Source organism: Vicugna pacos, unplaced genomic scaffold, assembly GCF_048564905.1.
Source record: "Vicugna pacos unplaced genomic scaffold, VicPac4 scaffold_19, whole genome shotgun sequence".
Classification (NCBI taxonomy): domain Eukaryota; kingdom Metazoa; phylum Chordata; class Mammalia; order Artiodactyla; family Camelidae; genus Vicugna; species Vicugna pacos.
Genome location: NW_027328740.1, coordinates 36,504,148 through 36,527,906, shown reverse-complemented (window position 1 = coordinate 36,527,906; position 23,759 = coordinate 36,504,148). Strand labels below are relative to the sequence as shown.

The window sequence follows — 23,759 nt, the reverse complement described above, 5'->3', positions numbered from 1 at the left end:
TATGGTCTGATTTTGGGCAAATTATACAGTCTTTTTACCATGAGATTCCTCATCTGTCCATGAAAATAACTGTCCATGGCACATAGAATTACAAGGATTATAGGAAATCACCAAATTCATAACCTAGCCAAGGGGCTGCAAGTGCATCCTCAACAGACAAATGCTGCCTTTACGGCTCTGACACATGCTAAGCGGGGCGGCCCCACACAGTGAACACTGCTAAGTGCCAGTGGGTTAAGTGCTTCATGTGTGCTATAATACCCTTTAGATCTTACAACAATCCCAGGGTGAAACGAATATTATGCCCATTTCACAGATTCACCAACAGGTTAAGAGATTTTGAATTCTATTCCAAGGCCCTATGGTGAAGAAATGGCAATTTAAACCGGAATCTGGGCCCAGGCCTTGGCTCCATCTCTCTCCAATCCACCTGACCACTTGCCTTTGAATTCCACCTCTCCAATACACAAGTTTCAGCCGGCCAGCTCTTAAATGCAATTTGTGCAGTTTGTCAATGTTGGTTAATTACCATAAACTGTTCTCAGAAACCACTACAGTAAAGAAAGGTGGACGTAAGGAATTCTGCATTGCGTTCTCCTGCAATGTGCAGGATCCCTTTCCTACACCTCCAAATCCAAGTGTATGCTTCCTCCCTGTTTATGTTTGCACACGGCTTATTAAAGCAGAAGGTACCTGCAGTAATTCCATCTCGGTTGCTTTCCAAGGTTGCAGATTATCCATAATCAGTCTGTGAACGAAAATACTACAATGTGAATGAGAATACTGCAACCATGACAGTAAACAAAGAATACTGAAACCAAGTCATTAAAGGCTGCCGCCACCCCCCAGCTAGGACAGGCCTGCAGCTCAGCTGCTACAGCAACTCACAATGGTGTCATCTGAGCAGACTCAGAATAAGAAAGGACAGGCTACTGGCCCGAGATAGCTAGGTGCTTGTCTAAAAAATGAATTCAGTGAGTCCAAATATTTGCTTCCTCTCACACATACAAAAGTACTAAATTCTTGAACTTGAGATACCTGGCTTTCTTTAGATAACAAGCAATCTTTTATTGTTCCAACAACCTGGTCTTTGTTGTAAAGCTCCTATATATCCTAGCTCTGCCTCAACCTCTTGGGAGCAGTCCCTCAGAGAGTTCTGACAGGCTGTCATCCTAGCTCGAGTCCTCCCGCCAAATGAAACATAACTCTTAACTTTTAGGCTGCACATGTATTTCAGTCAACAGTTTTGGACACCATGAAGCACCACAGCAGATTTCTCTCCACCTGAACTCTCCAAGTAACCGGAGCCTTGGTACCAGCAGTGGCCCTTTGTGCCCATCCACCTCCTCGGGGAGTCCAGATGAATTTGGGTGAGTCTCTCTAGGTTCTCGGATCTCACATATTGGTTGATGATCCTAAGTTTTATCTGGCGGTGTATCCAGGTACGTGGCCCTCCAGTTGAAAGAAACTGAGGTGAATTACCCACCCAGTGGAGACATATTGAGTGGGGCCTGGTTGAAAGATAACAGGAAATATCCACCTTGAGGATATGTCCAAAGTGGGGCTGGTGGAAACATATGAGGAAAATACTCACCCAGTGGAGACATCCTGAGTGAGTCCAAGTTGAAAGACACTGGGTTCAGGACTGAGTGGTTAGGTAAGAGTCTGGTCTAATATTTTCCTCAATTTGGTTACCTCCATTGAATTTTTCAGGATAAAAGTAAAACTCTTATGAGGAAACTTTCAACTCCAAAATTCGGACCATCCTCCTGGCTGGTAACAGCTTTCTCGGGTGACAGAGAATCTTCCAGGAGTGGTAGACACAAAGACTTCATGACACAGAGTTGTCCCTGTGGGAAATCTTACTAGCAAATTTATTCTGAGAACCCGACCTTACAATGGGGAATAGAACTTTCAAAAAAAAAAAATAAAGAACAGAAAAGAAAAGAAAAAGAAATGACAGATTGCCAGTCTCCAACTATTACCCCAGCCAGGTTTATGTACATACAAAATTTACAACATTAATTGGGAATAAGAAAAAAAAAAAAACTCACTCTGAAAATAACTAACCAGGCCTGATAAAAACATTTTTTGGAATTCTGAACTTATAAAAACAAAATCCCCTTTAGGGGTAACTTGGATTTCTCTTCCTGTGTCCTTGAAATGTAAATGTTTTATCTTTCTCTGGGTGTTTTAAGTGTGTGTATGTATGTATATGTATGTTTAGTTTATTTTTTAAAGGAAACCTTGGACTCCACCATACAAAAGTTTCAAGTATTGTGTACATATGGTGGCCACGCAAATAAATTGGGATTCTAAGCAATTCTTTGATTGTACCAATTTTCAGATATTTTGCCAACTTAAACTTTGCTGCATCAGCCTGGACCACAAAGGCTTTTAGCTTTTGGAGAGTAAACCTTTGAATTTTATTTAGGCAACACCCCGACTCTCATGTGGAAGTGCCTCTTCATCTTATTGGTTTAAAATCACTATATATATATTATATTTGTATATAAATTGACGGCCATATGATGGATTTTTTAATTTGGAAAAACTTTTTAATTGGTGAAAGTTTAAAGAGATCTCATTATAAACAGTTTTTTTATGGTTTCTATTAAAATCAAGTTTAAATGTAGAAAAATATATCTAATGGTTAACCTAAGAACTTAGTTAAAAAAATAAAACTGGTTTGAAAAGCTACATTTGTGTTTTCCTTTCTGATAAATGTTTCTAGATATGCTAATAAAAACTTAGAATAATTAATGTTAATTAGGTTGAATAACTGGAAAAATGATTGTAAAAATGTCAAAAAAAAATAAGTGGCTTATCCCAAAAGGATAAATATTTTTATATGGTTATTTTGAATCAAATAAATAAAATGGACATTTTTGGATTTACATACAGGGTTTTGATACTACACAACGTAAAGTTAAAAAAAAAAGGGCCAAGGAGTTCACCTACTCCCCCCCAAGATTAAAGTTCAAACAAGCCCATTTTACTTACCACAGTTTGAAATATATGTATATATAGACTGAAATACTTGATCAATAATTGGGATAACAGACCAATTAATGAAATTAAAAACTGAGAAGTGCCTAAGCTCTTTGGCTGAATCTTGGGCATCCTAGAGACTTCTATAAAATTATATACAATGCACACACACACAAAAAAAGGTTTCTGGCACTCCTTCAAGAAATAAGAATTATTGATTAAACTTAATAAATATAAAAATTAAAGGTATAAGATTTAATAAAATTGAGATAAAAGTTTGTGAAATTGGTATATTTAAATGGTCTTTATACAAAACTTTTGCTTGTGTTGTGGGATACATATGTTTAAGAGGAAAAACACTTCCCCTTCTTGGTATTATAAGGCTAGGCACATATCTGTCCCTCTGAAAATATTAATTGAACAAATTAAAATAAACCAATATAGTTACATAAGCCGTCCAATATAATGTAAAACTAAAAACTAATTTGAGTGGCTAATAAGAAAATACAGGTTTACCCTGGGTTTAACTTATAACACAAGGAAAAGAGATCTTACTAAATGCCTTATGCAAGTTTTGGAAGACATATTTAAGTAAGCCTTAAAGTTTTAAAACATGGAATTCTTTGTTTACAGCTCTTCTCACTGATACAAAAATGCCATTTAAGGAGATAAAATACGGCCTGGGTGAGAGAGCAGTTCTCTGGGGACCTGGAAGACAGTGTCTTTGTCTTGCACATCAGAAATATAAATACAACAAACAGTGACCTAGGACTGAGTCTAATTAGCTCAACGAAATAAACCTTAAGGCCAAGAAATTTTTGGCATATTAGAACTCAGAACTCTGAAGGGTCCTTCAGACATTGTGAAGAAATTTTAACTGTCTGTTTCATAAATAGTAAGCCTTAATGATTTGAGCAAGCAAATTCAGCTTACTCCAACTATTATTATACCTATCTTATAAGTAAGTTTTAAAGTGAAGCTATGAGATCTCTAGCTTTTTTCTGATTATAAGCCTGTGTACAAATTATAGAAGTGAGATATTTCTACTGCTAAAGAAAAAAAATTCAAAGTCATAGAGCTCTGCTTAATTGATGTAAAAATATAAGAGCTTAAACATTAAGTATTTTTAAAATAACAACTGAACAAATTGACTTTCAGCGTCATGTGAAATGGAAAATATTCAATATTAAGATAATATTTGATATTGTTTAGTTTAAGTATGTTCTAATTAATATAGACATCTTTAAAGTCATCAATATTATGTATAATACCTTTACTGTACCTAGGTTTAATGAAAGTCAAATAAGATCCTGTTATATCTGTTGCAGATTTGTCAAAAAAAAAATAAAAGTAATGTGCTGTGGTAAAATTTTAAGTAAATTAAATGCAAATGAGATGAGAGCTTTGGGTAAATATTTAAAATATATTTTTAAAATGTATGTTTAAGATAATCTCTAAGTGTTTGGTATCTTTAAATTCTAGTGTTGTGCTAAATTAAGTTAAATGACAAGATTTTATTAAATAGCTATGCCATTTTCAGATAAAATAACATTGAAATACGAATTACTTAACATTTAACTTCCTCTTACAGTGAAACTAAAGGTATATAGAAATATTAATAAATGGTTGGTGCCACACTGATATAGTCTCTATTAGTAAGGGAATGATCTCAGTATCCTAGGAAAGTAATATAAATGCGTAAAGGAAGATGTAAGAATGGAATAATACTTTGTTAATGAAAAATAGTGACTTTCTCCTGAAGCTGGTTACCTCTGAATGGAAGACAAAATAAGGGACACACTAATATAAGTATAGAAAGCTGTGGAAGGCTTGTGGAAAAGGAACCCTGAGGAAAGTTTTGTACGTGGTCAGAATTGGCTAAGTTTAGAATTAAATTGGGCAACGTAAATGAATCTTAGAAGTTAGCTGGAACAAGATTAGACTTGGTTTTCTCTCTGGTGAGAGGAAACAATTTTCTTAAAATATTAATCCACCTTCAGTAACAGATTGTAAAACTTCTTATACCACTTAGCTGATCTGTTCTGCCTTTACATTTGACATATTTTCTTGTTAATGAATTAGTACTACATTACAGTGATCTATATGTTTATCTGATCAAGTGTTCTGAAATCTTTCAAAAAGCTCCCCAAATATAAAATTCTAATTAATTAAATAAAAATTAATTTAATTAATTAAAATTCTTTTAATCTCCAGTTAAGTTTGGGATGCTACAGAAGGCCCCTGAAACATCCCAAAGAGAGATTTTTAACTATAAAGTTTCATTTGGCATTTTAAATAACATGGAATTGTCAAATGAATCATAAAACTTCTAAGGTTATATTGAATGAGACAATATTATTAATATAGATATTGTAGAAATTATATGGACTCCCTAAAATTCTGGTATATCTGAAATGTTACCAGTGATAATTATGGGTATAGTGAACAGATTTCTTTATTGATTATAGTGTAACGGTGTTTAACCATGCTTTTAAATCTTTTGTCATTTATAGAGAGTTAATTGTTTTCTTCTGATGGTTTTGCAAAATGCTTTCTCTTCAAGGAGATTTACTGATTCCTAATAAATTTCACACTATAGCACTGAACTAAACTGGGTAAGACATTTTAAAGTTCTAATGAAAACTCTCATTAAAAGAATTAGTTACATGGGACTGATTAACCTGCTGAATATGGTTATAATTTTTGATATTGTTTGAAATACTACTGGCTTTTAACCTGTTTCCCAGACGTAAAGAATCTCTTCTCCTTAAGCTAGTTATGGTTCACAGCAATTTGATAAATTATACCTATGTAATCACACTTGGAACACTTATCTTTTCTCTCTATCTGATCCCTCAAGAGACTAAAAACACTTAGGTCCCCAGTGGCTCTATCAAACAAATTAGGGAGATCATCTCCTAACAGATATAGGAGTATAAAGATATTTTAAGGATTTTAAAGAGAAAAGAATTTACCTAAATCTGTAAGGCAGAAACCCATGAAAAGCCTTGACGTGTCTTTCTTGGCCTTAGCAAACCTTAACATTCTACCCTGAGACTCCGTATTAAAACTTCCAACACAGCCAATTTAAAAAAGCCTACATGATCAAATAATCAGACTTAACTTGTAAAAAATTAATCTTGATTTGGCTATATTTGAGAAAACTGAGGGTAACTTAAGAGAGAAAATAAATTATATTTTAGTGGATATTAAATTCTAGTTTTGTTAATTGAGGTCCATATTTACTAAGACACTTCCCAGATCATTCCTTGCTGTTATGTCACATTACTGTACGGTTTAATTGAATTATGAAAAGGATACTCTAGGTTTGTTTCTGAAGCTCAGAAATCTATCCTTGGGTAAAGTTCCAATGCCCCATGACCTGCAGCCAGGGGATTATACATACTGCAACAGGCATGACTTAAAGAACTGTCTCCAACCTGAATGGAAGGACCCTTTTTCAGGAACTCTTTACCAGACCATACACACCAAAGCTGAAGGAAACGGAGTCTCGGATTCATTTCCTATCTGAAACATCCCCTGCAGTGCACTGGCCTATCGAGTGCTGCTCACCTTAAAACAATGCCCAAATGGAGAAAAAGCTACCAGACCAGGATGAGAAGAAGACGACATCTGAGCTAGACAGCTGACCCAAGACACCGGACCAGGACTGTATACCAATTACTTTGATAATTTCTTCAACCTTTGATTATGATCTACTCCACTTGTTAAGTTTATGATAAATTACCTATGTCTAGTACTTCTGTGTTACCTTGGTGGGTTTCCCTACTCCAAGGCTCTAAATAGGTAGCCCTCAGAAACGTTATTCTAAAAAGAATTTATAGTTCTGTTTAGGCCACTGTTGATCTTACAAGGTGGGAGATTTCAACTGGCCAATTAATACCTGCTCTGACCCTGACCATAAATATGAACTTTCTCATAGGATCAAACTCAGAAACACAAGCAAAATTTTAACCCAAAAATACAACTTCTCGACTATTAAATTCTTACTCGTGACTTTATTAACGTTACTAGCTGTATTACTTATATCCTGTCTATTTTATAAAATTGTTGTCTATTACATTTCCCAATGTGTAACTAGGCCCACAAGATTGATGATGGCTAAACATCTTGAAGAAACAGATAAAATTTATAACCCTGAATAAAATAAACATAATAGTGTGATTCTAGGTATGGGAATGAGCAAAGATGGGTAAACACTTTCTGTATCATAATAGACTAGTAAGACAGGTGATCCAGAGAACTTTTAGTATCAACAGGGCCTGACAAAAAAAAACTTACACCTTGAATGGCAACTTAGAAGATTCTTCACCTGAACTAGGAATGAGCCATCCTAGCACCGTGGGACAAAATTGGTCATGAAATGTCTCTCAAAATATTGGTCAAATTTAGGACCAAGTGGGAGCACTGTGAATGAAAATACTACAATGTGCATGAAAATACTGCAACCATGACAGTAAACAAAGAATGCTGAATCCGAGTCATCAGCGGCTGCTGCCAACCCCCAGCGAGTACATGCCTACAGCCCGGCCTCTCAGCCACTCACAGTGGTGCCCTCTGAGCAGACTCAGAGTAAGAAAGGACAGGATACTGGCCCTAGATAGCCAGGGGCTTGCCAAAGGAATGAATTCAATGACCCAAATGTTTGCTTCCCACCATACATAGAAAACCACTAAATACTTGAACTTGAGATATCTGGTTTTCTTTAGATAACAAGCAATATTTTATTGTTCCAATTACCTGGTCTTTGTTGTAAGCTTCTATATATCCTAGCTCCTCCCCTACCTCTTGGGAGCAGTCCCTCAGAGTGATCTGAGAGGCTGTCATCCCGGCTCGAGTCCTCCAGCCAAATAAAACAAAGCCCTTAACATATAGGCTGAACGTTTATTTCAATGACGTTCCAGAATAGACACAACTCATCAATTCTGTAATGGAACACACTGAATCAGGAACCAAAGCGTGTTTTAGTCCGGAAAATCTCCGGGTTCCTATTTCTTCCTGTCATTATACAATCCCTCTAGAACTCATTAATTTGCTGTCTGCTCCTCTGGCAACAAAACTCGGAGAAGACTCAACTCAGCAGAGCGCCCTGCTGGGGAGAACACCCCGCAGAAGCACTGCAGGCTGCCTGCCCTCCTGCACGCTCTGCTGACCCTTGGTGTCCTCCGTGGAGACCAGGCCAACAGAGTTGTTCCTAACAGCTACAAATTCGCACACGTTAAATAAATCATTTTATTTTATATGGTATTTTACGTATATACACATCTCTGAAAACAGCTTTGCAGAAGCTCAAATCTTCAACATCAATCCCCAAAGGCAAATCCGGTCCCCAAGGGGAAACAAGACTTAAGACGACGCTAAGGCCTCCAAAGTCCTCTCAAGGACCGTCAACCAAACTGCCTGCAGGTCTGCAGATGCAGGCTGTTACATGTCTGATTTTAAAGCAACCCCTTCCTGCCCTCGGGTATTACAGTGTCCCTCTATGCCCTCCCGTCTCAGGGTAAAAGCAGCGGTTGCAGAACCTTGCAGGGAAGCACTGACAGGAGTCGACAAAGAGGATCAGAGCTAAGCTAATACTTCTGATGACACGACCTTGTCACTGTGTCACTTTACAGATGAAGATATATATAGAGAGAGGTGGGGTGATATTGCTCAAAGTCACACAGCTAATAAGTGGCAAAGTCTATAACTCTGCTCTTCCCTTCGGCGTGACGCCCCAGCTGGGACGCCCACAGGGTTGTCTCATGCCTGCCTGAACAATCCTCTCCTGTCACTCATAACCCACCACAGGGTCTGACCCTAGCCTGCCTTTTCAGCATCTATTTCCTCCAGTCTCTCAGGAACAAGGCCGTTTGGGCCACTGTATGACTTCCGGCTCCCGGAAACATCAGTGCTCATGCTGGTCTTGCCTGTGCATCCGGCCCGCTGCTCAGAGGCTCTTCCTCCCCTGCAGGAGTACGTTTCCACTCTCCGCAGGGACACCTCCTCAGGGGAGCCCTCTTCTCGCTCTCAGCACGGCAGGGCCACATCCCGAGCTGCCCCATTAGGACAGTGTGCGCCCAGGTCTGTTAATCAGACCAGCAGCATCAGAGCTAGGGATTATGCCCGGGCTACCCTGCAAAACTACTGCCCGCCACACAGCCCCCAGCCAGCAGGTCACCTGTAAGTCACAGCAAGTGCCCCACCCAATCCAGAAGCCTCTTCATTTGCCAGCATCGCTGATGACTGGTTTCCAAACTTTGGTCAGTTTCGCACAAAACAGCACCTTCAACTGTGAAGCAGAGGGTTTCGCTTCTGCTCCCCATCCTTACTGGTAATGTCAAGGAAAACAAAGAGGCCTTTTCTCAACACTTTTATAATGACACCCTCCCACCCACAATACTCATATGCTCAAGAGCTTTGGATCCACGTGATTTTCTTTCCCTTATGATAAGCGGCTCAAAACACTGCGGGATTCCTTCTATTTAGAGGGTATTTGTACTCAGTTTATCGGCTTTAATCTGTTTTTGTCTCTCTTCAATATCCCTAGCAGTTGCCACCTCTTACTCCCTTCAGCAGCCTCCCTCCCAACATCTACTCTAGGAAATCAGCTGTGATGAGGGGCCCTGGGGCAGTCACAGACGATGCAACTAAGGCAAAGAGAGGGTCCATAATTTGCCCGAGAAGATCAGCTTCAACCCCCAACAATGTGTGTCACGTCCCTGTGTTTAACTCTTATGCTAAGCAAGATAACTTTTTGTAGATTATGGTTATAAACAGATGAGGTATAAAAATACATACAAGGACACACATCTACTCTAAGATGCTCACTAACTCCACTATTTTGTTTCTACTTATTTCTATTAAAAAATATTAAGAACCTCTGCAGTCAGTATAGCAAAATGTTACTGGGCTTTAAATCCAGAATATAGAGGTGTTAAATGTGTCATTACTCATACTTATTTGTATGTTCACAATACAAAATTATTTGAAAGTCCCTCTCACCTCCCCCTACTCACTACTGGCTCTCACCTGAGCTCCCAGATCACACATCTAACAACCTTTCACTTTACCCACAGCTGAACTCATCAGTTTTCCGCAGAACTCCCTCTGCAGCTTTCCCTCCTCAGAGCACAGAAGGACCATCATTTACCTCATTAATCCACCCAGAAACCTGGGCCTTACTCCATCCTGCATTCACAGCCAGCCTTCATCCTTTCCTTTTTACCATCTAAACATGCCTTCAATATGTTCGCTTTTAAACACTGACCGTCCCACCGCTCAAGTGGAAGCCACCAACACTGCCCACCTGGACTCACGAGTCTCCTAAGTGGCCCCACAGCCGCTCTCCCCTACTTGAGACAAATGGGACTGTGCCACTCCCGCGCTCTTTGGACTCTTTTAAGACCCACTCTTCTTAGAAGAAACTCCAAGTTCTTCACCAGGTGAAAGTCTTTGCCATGAAATTGTCACCTCAGGGAGGGCAGGACCCGCCCTCTCCCCTCGGCCCCGCCCTCTGGCAGAGCATCAGCTTGGGAGGACCTGCTGAGCTACACCAACCTGTATTCTAAACCTGGTCTGAGTTCTTAGCAAACTGCTTCACTTATCCATACAATTCCAAGGTAAATTAGAAAGATTTTAGATGTTGAGCTAGACTATTGATTTTGGGATTTTGCACTAGCAACCTGCAAGGACATGTTCTAAAGATTCTGTCTTCTTAAAACCACACCCAGGTTAAAGGAGTATTTGTGGAATGTCTTCGGAGGAAAAGGGACTGTACTTTTACAGGCTTTATGTTTTATAACATGAACAACCCGGACAGGGTCACAAATGGAACCGCCTCACAAGTGACAGAAGACAGGTGAGAGGCACAAAGCAACAGGTTGCAAAGATGGTAAGAGTAAACATGATTCTCCAACCCCCCCAAAAAATTTTTGAAACAACCAAAAATTCTGAATTTTAAAATTAAAAGAGTATCATATAGAGAAATGAAATAAATAATGCTCTTCATCAGGGTTTCAAGATCTCACTCCAGAGTTTTTAGCAGGCCATACTGAATCCTAGCACAGAAAAATCAAATGGACTTGTAGTGAGAAAGTTCCAGGAAAACTGCAGTAATTCCTCCACTTGTGTAAGGACATACACTCACCTGCTGAAGGTGAATGTAAACCGCATTCTGGATAAATTCGAAAGCTTCCAGGCTCCGCTTCTGGATGCCAAGGACATGGACAGCTTGGAAGCATGCTTCTAACTCAGTCACCGGCATTTTTACACTGCAGGGGAAACGGAGGCACCCAGTCAAGAGCAGAGATGTTCCTGTCGTGTCTCACAGGCCGTGCCTCGGGGATTCAGTGCCCTGCAGCAGCCCGGCCCCAGGCAAGGACCAGCAGCGTTTTCCACCCAAGCAGGAGGGGCACTGTGCTTGAGAAAGCCCATCTCCGATGGGGGCAAGAGGGGCTGGTGGGGTTCAGTGAACCTATAAATGCCCACAGAAATATGCCTGCATTCATTCAAGTGATGCAAACAACTGTAGCAGGCTATTTAACAAAATTTCAATTGTCAGTGGAAATTTTGCCATTCCTTTCCGCTTGTCCCCTGCACTCTGAGACAGGCTTAGGCTCTCTTACACCTGCAGCTCTGTGCAATAGTTGTGAAGTCATTTTACTTTACAGATACCACGGTTCTGCCCAGGGTGATATCCAGCCCAGAGAGGTGGCCCAGGCCAATTTAAAGCTATGTGGCTTGCGTGCAGGGACAATTACAGGAGCTGGTTCCGGAGCCAGGCCCCTCCCCACCTCTGCTCCCCTCTCTCCCGAGGCCCCGCTGCCAAGCACTCAGGCTCCGTGACCTTAAGTCCTACTCTTCTACTCTACTCCAAACCCTTTTCCTTTTCTTTTTTTTCCCTAATTATTCCCAGCTGGAGTGATTTTTCAATCTCAATATCTGAAAAAATTCCTGCAGCCGAAAAAGAGGTCTCCAGAGGTCAATGCCCATATGCTGGTTCCTGAAGAGAGCCCCTGGCTACGGGGACCCTCACCAACACTCACGGGGCATCAGAGATGTTGCAGGGTCGGCCACCCCCTACAAGAGTTTGCTGTCACCCCAATGCCTGCACAGCATCCCTGCTCACAAAATATAGTTGGTACACTTATCGGTTATTAAGAAGCAAAAATACAAAATTGCTCGTATTTCTTACTAATATTATCTATGAAGCTGGAAACGGAATTGTAATAAAATGTAACAGTTTTTACCCTATGTTAAATCTGTTCCTTTGAGTTTAAACCTGTGCCCTGTTTCCTAGGCTCAGACTTGGTAGCTCTGCACCATTTGAAAAAGAAAGTTGCCTTTAGCCTGAAATCTGCAGGAAAGCCTATTCTCCTGGCCCTGATCTTTAAAAATGTTAGCTCATCTGCACTTCTGTAGAGATGGCAAGTTGCATAATAGAGAATAGCCTTTGTTTTTTTGGAGGTTTTACAGGGGTACCATGATTTGATCCACATGGACAGCTGCAAGAACAGTGGATTCAAAGGACAAACAATTCATAAAGCAAGAAGTATGCAACAACCAACCACAACACCCCCCGTTTTTAGTATAAAAGGAGACTGAATTCTTACTTGGGGAAGATAGTTCTCCAGGACATCAGTCTGCCGTCTTCTGGGTCTGCCAGCATTGCAAGTGAAGTCACTATTCCTTGCTCCAACACCTCATCTCCCGGTTTATTGGCCTGTCATGCGGCGAGCAGAACGAGTTTGGACTCGGTAACAAAATGACTGCATTGGAGGTAGTATGTCTCCAATGTTTCCTCGTTTCCAATATGTAACATGCACATCATTTATGATCTAGTGCAAATAATTCATCAAAGACAACCACAAAAAGAAACTATACTCACCTAGCTATCAACACTGAAGTCACAACCTGTCAATTTTATATGATGTTGAACAACACAATGGAAAAACCTAACATAGGGAGTTGATTCCACGGAAATAAAATTATTTCTACTCCTTCAATACTTTTTCTTTTCTTTTCTATTTTATTTTGTTTTGCTTATTGAAAGGAAAATAAAAGTCAAGTCATTTTATTTCACGTATTTTTGTTATAGCTACATTCTTTATATACTACAAAGAAATTTAAACTGCAAAAAAAATTGTTCATATATTAGTATAAAGATATATACACAATCAATGGGGATTAGGAAAGGAATGGACATTTACTAAAAATCCACTGCAATCTTGTCTTTTACAAGCATATCCTGGAATATAAGCTGTATGATCCAGGGGGCCCCATCCCCATTCTCACTGTTGAGTCCCTTAGCAATCAACTACTAAGGCACCAGCATAGAACCATGTGATCAGTATTTGAGGAATAAATTAGGGAATTAGCACATTCAATTCTAAAACAAAAACCCTAAAATAAATACTGAACTTATTTACAGATAAAGAAAATTGGAACCAAAAAAGTAGTTATTTCCCCAAGGTCACAAAGCTAATAACTGGTAAAGACAAGATTTGAACTCATCTGCCTGATTCTAAAAACTAAGGTGGAAATCCCATTCGACTGGGGAGGGTCCAGCAGCAGAGCCTATCACCCTATCTTTGTTCAGATCTAGCCTTAGACAGCCTGAGACAGCACCACATTCCTATGGAACTCGAGGGCAAATGATAACAATAAGGATTTTATATCCAGTAGTTTGTTAGGTCTCATTTATATAAAGTGTCAGCAGGTCAGCAGAAAAACTCTGGAAAATATGAGTGGGTCCAGAGCTTTCTGCTGATTAGTAACTCAGTCTCTCAGGACATAGTGACCTTCCCATGAGAGGCCTCATGGACATAAACTAAAGGCAGCTGAGCAATGAAAACTAACAAGAACCTGGAACTCAAGCAAGAAGGTTCCCTGCCATCCCCCACCCAGTTGCCTCTTCACCCGCATGGACACGATGGCAGGAGACCCAGATTCTTGTCCAAGTTACATCATCATGGATTCTCATCCATAATAATGTATGACTCTAGGCCGCCTTATGTCCATTAAAACTCAAATATGATAACACCAATATCTCAGCAGAATATCTATGTCTCCACTTCCTGTCTTCTAATAGGAGAATATTTTTATGGACAAAAAGCAGAAATCCAATTTAAAAAACCATGCACGAAGCCAGGTGAAATTCTGCTTAAGAGACTGCTCTCACGCTGAGTAAATGAAAACTCAGAAAAAGTGGCCCTTCTCCCTCAGTAAATGGGAGGTAGCCTGATGTGTGTGTGTGTGTGTGTGCACGTGTGTGTGTGTGTAAATCAAATACAATGAATTCTGGGATGTGTACAGTTTTTTTAAGTCACTGTCATTTCATGGGAATGAGCCAACATTTAAATAATTTGAATCTAGTGTTCTGAGAGAGTCTCGGGCTCTTGGTGGAGGAGGTGAAAGGGGAGAGTGAAGGAGGAAAGAGGTACATGAAGCAAAGAAGTAAGAATACTGCCAGGGAAAGGCAAGACGTTAGTTTTGTTCTTCCTTGCACCACATACAAATTAGGGACTCGCTTTCTGCTGATGACTTATCGAGCACTGAGTTGCAGGAGAAGAGGGGACAGCTCATTGCTCACTGAGCTTGTGACTGTACGTGGCATCTTATAGACACAAATCATTTACCCTGATCAAACACTCTAGCAGCAGGCTGTAATTCTTCTGTTTTGAGAGACAACAAAGCAGGAGTTCAAACAGGATGCATAACTTGACAAAAGTCAGAGGTCCAGTAAACTAAAGAGGATTAATTCAAACTCAGATCTGAATGCAGTCTGATCTTCCCACTCCCAGGACTGGAAAATCCTTAACACAGGCTCCCCAGCTCCCCTGCATTGTTCCTGGCACCAAGCATTTGCCATGGCAATGGTCACCATTTCTCACAGACACAGCGCTCTGTGCAGCAAATGACCTTGATCAGACCTTGATCATCTACCTGCCACGCCCACCAGGCTTCACCATACAGGCAGGAAAGCTGGCTTTCAAGTGCATACAAAGCCATTCCTTGTCTAACCTGGGCTCTTCTGTGGTTTCTCCAGCCTAAAGGCAGCCATGAAACTGCTCACAGTTTGTACATGAGCCACACTACCTCTCTCCATCTGTCTCCCCACCTATACTACTTAGCTATAAACATTTTGAGAATCTTCGACACAAATTTTTAAAAACAAAAAAGAAAGGATTCTGGAACAACTACTTAATACTTACAATTTTAAATGACAAAATACAAAGTGAGTATTTACAAACCGAATCTTCCTTTCTAAATTTCAGTTTTAAGCGTTTAAAAATATAATAGCAAAAAATTTTCACTTACAAAATTGACAAAAACATAAACAATAATCTGGAATAAGTTAAAAAATAATGCCCATGTTCTAAATGGAGAAACTTCAGGGCTGTACTGAGGGGTAAAGTAAGAGGTGGGAATGTAGAGACATCAACAAATTGCATGGAGGAAAGCAGTTTTGTAAAGATGTAAGTTCTCAACAGAATAATGCAAAACTTACTGAAAACTCCCATGACAACTCCAATCTGATTTTTTTTTTAACTTGAACAAAATATTTTGGAATTCTTCAGGAATAATAAAATCATAATACTAGACAAGAAAATTTGGGATGGAAGAAAAGAATGAAAAAAAATTCAGACTGCCAATTATTAAATAAATTTTTACAATATGTAAGTTATGGTGCTGGAGTAAGAAAGGCAGATTGACAGAAGGGAACCATGAGCTCAAAAAGAGACTCTAGTGTACATAAGTATTTTGTAAAGGTGGGATTTCAAATCAAAGAGAAAAGTATGACTTCAGTAATTGTCCTGAGACAATCAGACAGTCACCTAGAAAGAATAAATACTATTCCTCTCATAAGGACCACAAGATAATTTACAGACAGTGATGTAAATATAAAAAAGTACTAATAACAGCAAATACAACACTTTGTTCTTATTAACTCAACTTACCCTTACATTAACAAGTACTATTATCATCTCCATCTTAGAGATTAAAAAAAACCTACAGAGGAGATTTATTCCAGTATAAGAAATTATTTTTAAGAATAATTTCAAAGATAAAACACATAAGGAATACATTTATTATCATAAGAATATTTTGAGACACTACCAAAATTAAAATCCTCCTAAACAAAATGAAAGGCAAGAAATGACAAGAAAAAGCTCTGTGATACATGTTGTTGAAGACAAGAAGTTAATGTTCATAACATACAAAGAGCTGTCACAAAGCAACAAGAAGCTCCCCCACTTAAATGTGTGCAAAGGATAAAAGGAATCATTCATTTTAAAAAAGACAAATGGCTAATGAGTGAAAAATGCTCAATACCTCACTGGTCATCAAATGCAAACTAAAACAATGAAAAAGCACTTTTGCTCATCATATTGGCAAATATTTTTAAAAGATATTCTATCTAGTGTCCATCTGTGGGAGAAGAAACCATGAGCGACATTTTCAGAGGACGACATGTCAATGGATATGTAAACTCTGAAAAACGTACGTACACACTGACTCAACACCACTTCTACGAATCGTTTCCTCTAGGAAAAAACAAATTTAGTCCAAAAAGATGTACCCATCAGGGCATTTACACAGCACTGTTTACAATGGTGGGAAGAAAAACTGAAGTGAAATCATATCCAGCAATAGAGAATTGGTTACATAAGTAATTGTGCATCTTTTCATTCCCCTATGGAAGGAATTTCTAGAGTTACTTGAATGGAGTCTGTGATGAATGTAAATGTCACATCCAGGGACTAAATTTCCAGAAGCCTTAACTAAAGGAATACTCATAAAAGATCACAGGAATGTCTGTACAAGAAGGATGCCAGTCAAATATCCTTTCTGACAGTGGAAAATGGAGAAAACTTAACTGTCCACCATCAAGACAATGATGCGTTAAATCACGACGAGCTGTGAGCAATGAGGGAGCCGGCGTTTCGCCGTGGTCCAGGGCCTTGTCCACAGCATTCTCTCACCAAAGGTGTGCGTGGGAAAGAGACCACACCCGCAAATCAGGAGACCCCTCCACTCTATCTGAAAGGACCGTGTGAGTCTGGAGTGGGAGGACGTCTATGATATACACCTGAGTGATTAAAGCGAGCTGCAGAAAAACATATAGTATGGTCTCATTTTTAAATAAAGCATATATACACACACGTATACATGGAATTCTCATATGTGTGTATATATGTATGTCATAGGCATAAAGTTCATGAAACATATATATCAAATTTTCAACAGTTTTTACTCTTCGGAAATAAGGGGAAGGGAGGTAGGGCCTTCCTCTACCACCACAGTTCTCTTTTCAGTATTTCAGTTAAGTATACTTGGAATTTAAAAGTTTATTTAAGTCCGAAGTAAAATGGACAATGCCTCCACAAGACAGAATGCTATACTGGTCATCAAAAATCATGCCAGAGGAGATAGAATATTGTAGAAAAACATATAAAAAGCCGAATGGAAAATGGAGGTGTCCACACAGTAAACAGTCACAGAGTGCTCTCTGGTTTTTTATGACAGAGGTGATCCACACTGATGAAAATATACGTTAACGTGTTAATTATTATCTTTGAATAGCGGGACAAGGATAGCCTTTTTTGCCCCCTTTTTCAGAGTTATTATTTTAAATGCACATTCTTTTTCATCTGAAAAAAAGCATTTTTAGGTGTGTAGTACTATGCATTGGAGAATAATACAAGAATACTTAGAGAAACAAGTAACTAGGAGACAAAGCAGCAGCATCACACAATGTAGGACGGGCGATCCTGATTAACACCACGAAGTTACATAAGGACCCACAAAGTGAGAGCACCTGCTGTAACAGGGCGTGGCCCCCTTCTATTTGTCAGCAGTGTCTTCAGGGCTGAGGCAGTTCTGAGCACGGCCAGTGTCAGTGCTGGTGTCTTGATTGATGCTACTGGGGGTGAGGGCACCTGCAAGCCGAGAGGAAGAACAGAAATCATCCTCTGCCTTTTCTGTCTTGTTTCTTTGTTACTTTAAAAGAGAGCCATATATAAGATAAACCGTGTATCTCCCCAAATGAAATTTCAGTAATGAAACCGTTTTTAAAGACTTCACAGCTTATATTCTGCCTATAACTGTCTTTTCAACAAAGATCATATTTATTAAATGTTAATTAACTCAGTTAATTAACTCCCTGTTGAAACATTCTAGTAAAGAACATGAAATGCAGTATGTAAAAGAACCACACCTGCAGTGACTAGCTCAGCTGTCTTGACGGCAGTGCAGTCAGCCCCCACCATCCCGTGGCCCTGAGCTCCTGATGCTGGTAAGAGATTACGCTGCCGCCTCAGATGGAGAGAAACGGTGAAAGCATTTCTTGAACCCTACAGCACTGACAAAACATAACTGACAAATCCCAGGCCCCTTTGAGGCTCTCATTTTCTGTTTCTGGCCAACCCCCATCAATGAGCAGAACCACCCAATCCCCGAGCCATGGGACTCACGTGGGAAGCAGTTTTGGAGAAATTTCCAGGTATAGAATGTAACCAACTATACATAGAACTCTGAAAAAAGAAAAGATGCCATACTCTGATTTTGGAAGACACTCAAAATATTCTCCTAAGCCTTAGTAGCTGGAAAGGCTGGGCTTCTCCTAAGTCACTTATTTATTTCACAGCCAGTAAGCATCTCCCTCAAATCCTGCTTCCCTGTGTCTGCTGGGAGCTTGAAGCACACTGCTGCTGTCGATCTTATAAGTCACATGGCAGAGGCATGTGTCTCACGCCTGCAACCCTCACACAGGCTCGCCTCCTAGCCTCACTGTCTGAACTGGGCCCCATTTTCTCACCTGTTTATTTGGTATCTGTTCTTCTGTAAGCTACCTGAAATGCGTTTTGGAACATGTCAGAAGAAGCAGTGGGTTGAGAAATGGACAGATTGAGAAGTGAGAGATGGGCAGACAGAGAGAGAGACTCCAAGAAAAGGGGAACAAATAAAATTTCCTATGCAAAACCCTCTTCTAATCAGGGAAGGAAACCACCACGGAAAAGTGTGAAGAGGCAGGTAGCTTAGGACTGTTTCCTGGATTCCATGAAAAGTAACACCAAGAGATGAGAGGGTAGAACTTTAAATAGTAAAAGAAAAAAGCACTCATGCTTGAAAAATATATCTACAATATGTACTTTCTAAAGAATAGACTGAAATCAGCAGGACCCAATAACACTATACTTGGGTATTTACAGAAGTGAGAATCCCATCTCCAAACCACAAGGCATCCCTTCAGAGCACTGACAGTCTACATGGGGCGGTCATAAAGCCATCACCGCAAAAGCTATGCTACCCTGCACTTACGAGGAATGAGCAGCTGTGCTCAGGCTGCCCACGCGCGTCATTTACACCCCACAGCACCTCTACGGGGGGGACGCCTAGCGAGCCCCGTCTCTGCAGGACAGAAAACCAGTTCTGGAGAGGCTAAGCCGATTTACCAGTTCTCCATCTCACAGGACTGGTCTCTCCAGAGCAGGACACGAACTCGGACCCACGATTGTAACCATGGTACTACAGTGCTTTGTGTGCTGTTTGTGTGTATAATACATTTGTTTCTATCATGAAAGGTTATTTAATAAATGATCGGTTGTCTTGTCTATCTCATTAGCTCACAATCAATCTTTTTATACTGTTGAATTGTACTCTTTTCCCCTGAAGAAAGGAACGGAAACAGCGGGGGTCAGAAAGAGGTGGGGCTCCATTCTTTATCTGGGATCTCATCTCATTGAAGTCCCCAAACAGGGAAAAGGAGCAAATGTTCTCTTTATCTTTTAAAGAGAGGGCTCCAGTGATGGTGACTTATTCAATTACAAAATCAAGGCTGGGGAAAGGGCACATGCAGCAACTAGAGCAGTATCAGCTGTAGGAAGGTCAAAAGTGCTCATGGGAGGGCTCAGGGGGCAGCCTCATTTAATTTCAATCAATAAAACAATAACAAACTCTAAAACTACTGGCCTACAATGGATTAGCTCTTTCTTGACATCTAGCAAGTTTCCACAGCCCACATGTAACATTATCGGGAACCAGTGAAAGGAAGAGTCCACAGACAAGGAAAATCAATGCCACAGGCAGGCTGAAACCCAGGCTGGAGTTTAGGAAGAGAAAGGGCATAGTTAAGAACTGGGGAAAGGCTGGGGAAAAAAATCATCACAAGGACTCTCAAGCATCATCCAACAATCATATAATCATTCATTCAAGAGAGAGTTACTGAGGTCGTATTCTGTGCAAGATTGTACAGCGGGTGAAGCAAGAGCGCAGCGTCCATGGTGGCAGCAAGTTGCGGGGCTCAAATACACTTCTGATCCCAGTACCTTGCACACTTGTCCTCAATATAAAGGCAAAGATAATTAAAGTAAAATAATACTCTGTAAACTCAAAGCATTGTTGAAAAAAAAAGTTAAAGAAGACCTAAATACCAGGACAGACACTCCACACACATTCCCCTATCAAAAGAAAGTGCTCTTGGAATGGCAGTGCTCCCCAGAGCGATCCGTATATTCAACGTGGTCTCGATCACAATCCCAGCGGGCTCCTCTGCAGAAACTGACTATCTGCTGCTACAATTCATATGGGAATTCGAGGATCTCAGTAACCAATACGTACTTGAAAAAGAAAAATTTGAGAGGACTTATAATTCTCAATTTCAAACCTTACAACTGTATCTCCAGGTGAGATTAGAGGCCATTGTGAAGTTATTACTGTGTTAATTCTTATTTACTAAATTCTCTACAATGAATATTACTGTTACAATAAGAAAAATAAAAAGTAAGTTATCCTTTAAAACATGCACACCGATTCATTCATTGGGAAAAAATTATTCTATCAATTAAGAGATAAATATCTATTGAAAAAGGACAACTTAAAAACAAGAGTGCATTTGCATTTTTCATAAATTGAAAACTGAAAAGCACAAAGACGTCAAGTTTCTAGGGAGACCAATGCAACATACTAATAGTTATTTTCAGAAATTCTAATTTAACAATGAAAACTCTGGAAAGGGAAAATCGTGACTGAGAGCCAACTGCAAACACATGGAGAGCAAAGGCCTAGAAATCACAGTTCCTTTAACTCTGCTCCTAACTCAATAGGAGAGGAAATTCCTCACTGAGGGGACAGTGGAATCCCATGCATAAGACAGGATACACAGTACAAACTGCACTAGAATTGGGGGTGATTTCCATAGAAGAATTCTAAAGTTACAAAATTGCTGAAAAACTATTAAAACACTGACAGAAAGATTAAAACACACAGTCATATATATTATATAGAAACATAGGTAGTCTGCTCCCATGTTGCATTTAAATACAAATATATTTGTTCATTTATGGGCACTTATGACTTTATCCCTGGTAGAATATTTCAACTAAAACAAATAATCAATATAACACTCCTTTGTCAAATCTACTTGATAAGTTACTCTGCTATGTAAACATAATGTGTCTAAGATAGATCTAAAATTAGTGAAAAAGAGCTTTGTATGGCTTCTTGAACTATTCTCAAAATTCAAAGCTTAATTTTAAAACAGATCTGAACAGTAATTCTATATTACCTTTTCCGTCGTGAAATGAACAACACAGTCTGTTGTCAAAATTCTGTCCTTACAATGATTCACGAGCACCGTATCCTCACAAAACTGCTGGACAGCAAGGCACTATCCAGACACTGTGACCCAACAAATGAAACACAATGAAGACAGTGACCCTATTTTGGAGGGCTTATAGTCTGTGTCAACACCAGGGTTTTATTTGATTGGTTTGATTGGTTGGCAAAATAAAATCAATCAAGTACTTTCTTCTTTGAGCATTCTATAAGTCATGACTCTGCTGTTAGTGTCATGAGCAGGAAAGACTTAAGCATGACTTGATTAGATCAACTAGCAACAATCATCACTGGAGAGTGAGTAATAAAGAAGTTAACTGATAGCAATGCTTCTCCCTACATGAGACCTAAAATAAATCGACACTGATATCCGAAAAGAAAATGAGAATTTGAGGTCCCCAATAAGAAAAAATCTAACAAGAAATCAAAAAAGTAAAGATTTTTTCATTAACGTTTCCTGGAAAGATTGGAGCATGGTGGTGTTGAGCTCAGATGCTAGGGAAAAACATGAGGGTCTGAATTCCCACAGCACTGGGTAGCTTTGACACTAATATGTCAGTCAAATTCTCTGCATCTCAGTCTCCGATGCATAGACTGGGGACAACAACCGCACCCATCTCCTAGAACGGTCCTAAGAATTAAGTTATTTTATATATACAAGTTTTAATAAAATACATCAGATATTAAATATTACCCCAAAAGCACAAGGAAAAATGAAAACAGAGATAAATTGGAGTTCATTAAACTTTAAAACTTTGCTTCAAAAAACACCATCCAGAAAGTGAAAAAACAACACTCAGGAGAAAATTTTTTCAAATCATTTATCTGATAAGGAATTTGTGTATCAAAAAAAAAAATTCCACAGCTCAACAATAAAAAGGCAACTCAATTAAAAAATGAAAAAAGAATCTGAAAAGATATTTTTCAAGGAAAATATACAAATGGCCAATAAGCACAATGAAACGGTGTTCAATAACATTAGCTCTAAAGGAAATCAAGTCAAAACAACTAGGAGAAACCGCTTCACATTCACTACAATAGGTTAAAATCAAAAAAAGATTAACAAGCACTAATGAGGACACAGAGGAAGCGGAGCCCGCAGCCATTGCTGGTGAGGATGTAACACAGCGTGACCACTTTGGAAAACATCCTGGCACGTCCTCAGAGAGTTGAACATTTGGCTTCTGAATGATCCAGCAATTCTGCTTCCTGGGCACACAAGTAAGAGAACTGAAAACAAATGTTAACATAAAAACTCCTACAGGAATATTCACCATTACTTTTCGCCATTAATTTTCAGAGCCAAAAAACAGAAACAACCCAAATGTCTATCACGTGATGAATGGGTAAACAAAGGGGCCCAGCCATACAGTGAAATATTATTCAGCAATAGCAAAGCATAGAGTACTGACCCAGGCCACAACGTGGACAAACATTGAAAACATTACTCAGTGTGAAAGAAGTCAGTCAAAATAGACGGTTCCACTTACATGAAGTGACTCGATTTGCATGAAATGTTCAGCACAGGCAAATCCACAGAGACAGAAGAGTGGCTCCCTGGGGCTTGGGGAGGATGGGGAAGTTGATAATGTCTGCTTATGCGTACTGGGTTTCCTGTTGGGGGGAAGAAAATATTCTAAGATTGACTGGGATGCACATTTCTGGGCATAGAGTAAAATCCGCTGTACATTTTAATGGGTGATTTGTATTAAAACTGTTAAGAACAAAAGCACCTCGGATTAGTACCTTCCATAGTAAATGCAAATTGCTAACATTTATTACAGGAAGAAGAAACTGCCCTCAGCATGAAAGCAGGAGATCAGCAAATATTAGTTAACCGAAATTGGACAAGAGCATTTCACTTGAAACTGTTGCTGAGTGTACAAGAAATATTCAGACATGACAAGGAAAATCAGTTTGACATCACGAAGAAGCATTCTGCTTCAAATGCAAATCAAGGATTCGGCAAGCCCAGCTGCTACAAATGACCAGAGAAGAAACCTGGTTCTTAAAACAAGCACCAGAGCCAACAAGGAAATGGTGGTGAGGAAAGCAGGCGGCCTAAAATCTGGAACAGTGTGCTACAAATAATTTCTCCACTGAAAATTCAAAAATAAAATGAAAGTGATGTAATGCTGTGTTGAACT

General features: G+C 39.4%; 1 protein-coding gene across 1 annotated transcript in view; it reads right to left on the bottom strand.

The window, feature by feature from the left end:
* LOC140692910 (uncharacterized) overlaps positions 1-23,759 on the bottom strand; it is a 91,703-nt gene that overhangs the window by 42,990 nt on the left and 24,954 nt on the right. Inside the window, exons 8-13 of the mRNA XM_072957119.1 lie at positions 23,103-23,226; positions 18,471-18,530; positions 18,215-18,372; positions 17,816-17,936; positions 12,606-12,715; positions 11,141-11,264 (exon numbers count right to left, since the gene is read on the bottom strand). The gene's annotated coding sequence lies outside the window, so the exon portion shown is untranslated. The remainder of the gene's footprint in view (positions 1-11,140; positions 11,265-12,605; positions 12,716-17,815; positions 17,937-18,214; positions 18,373-18,470; positions 18,531-23,102; positions 23,227-23,759) is intronic.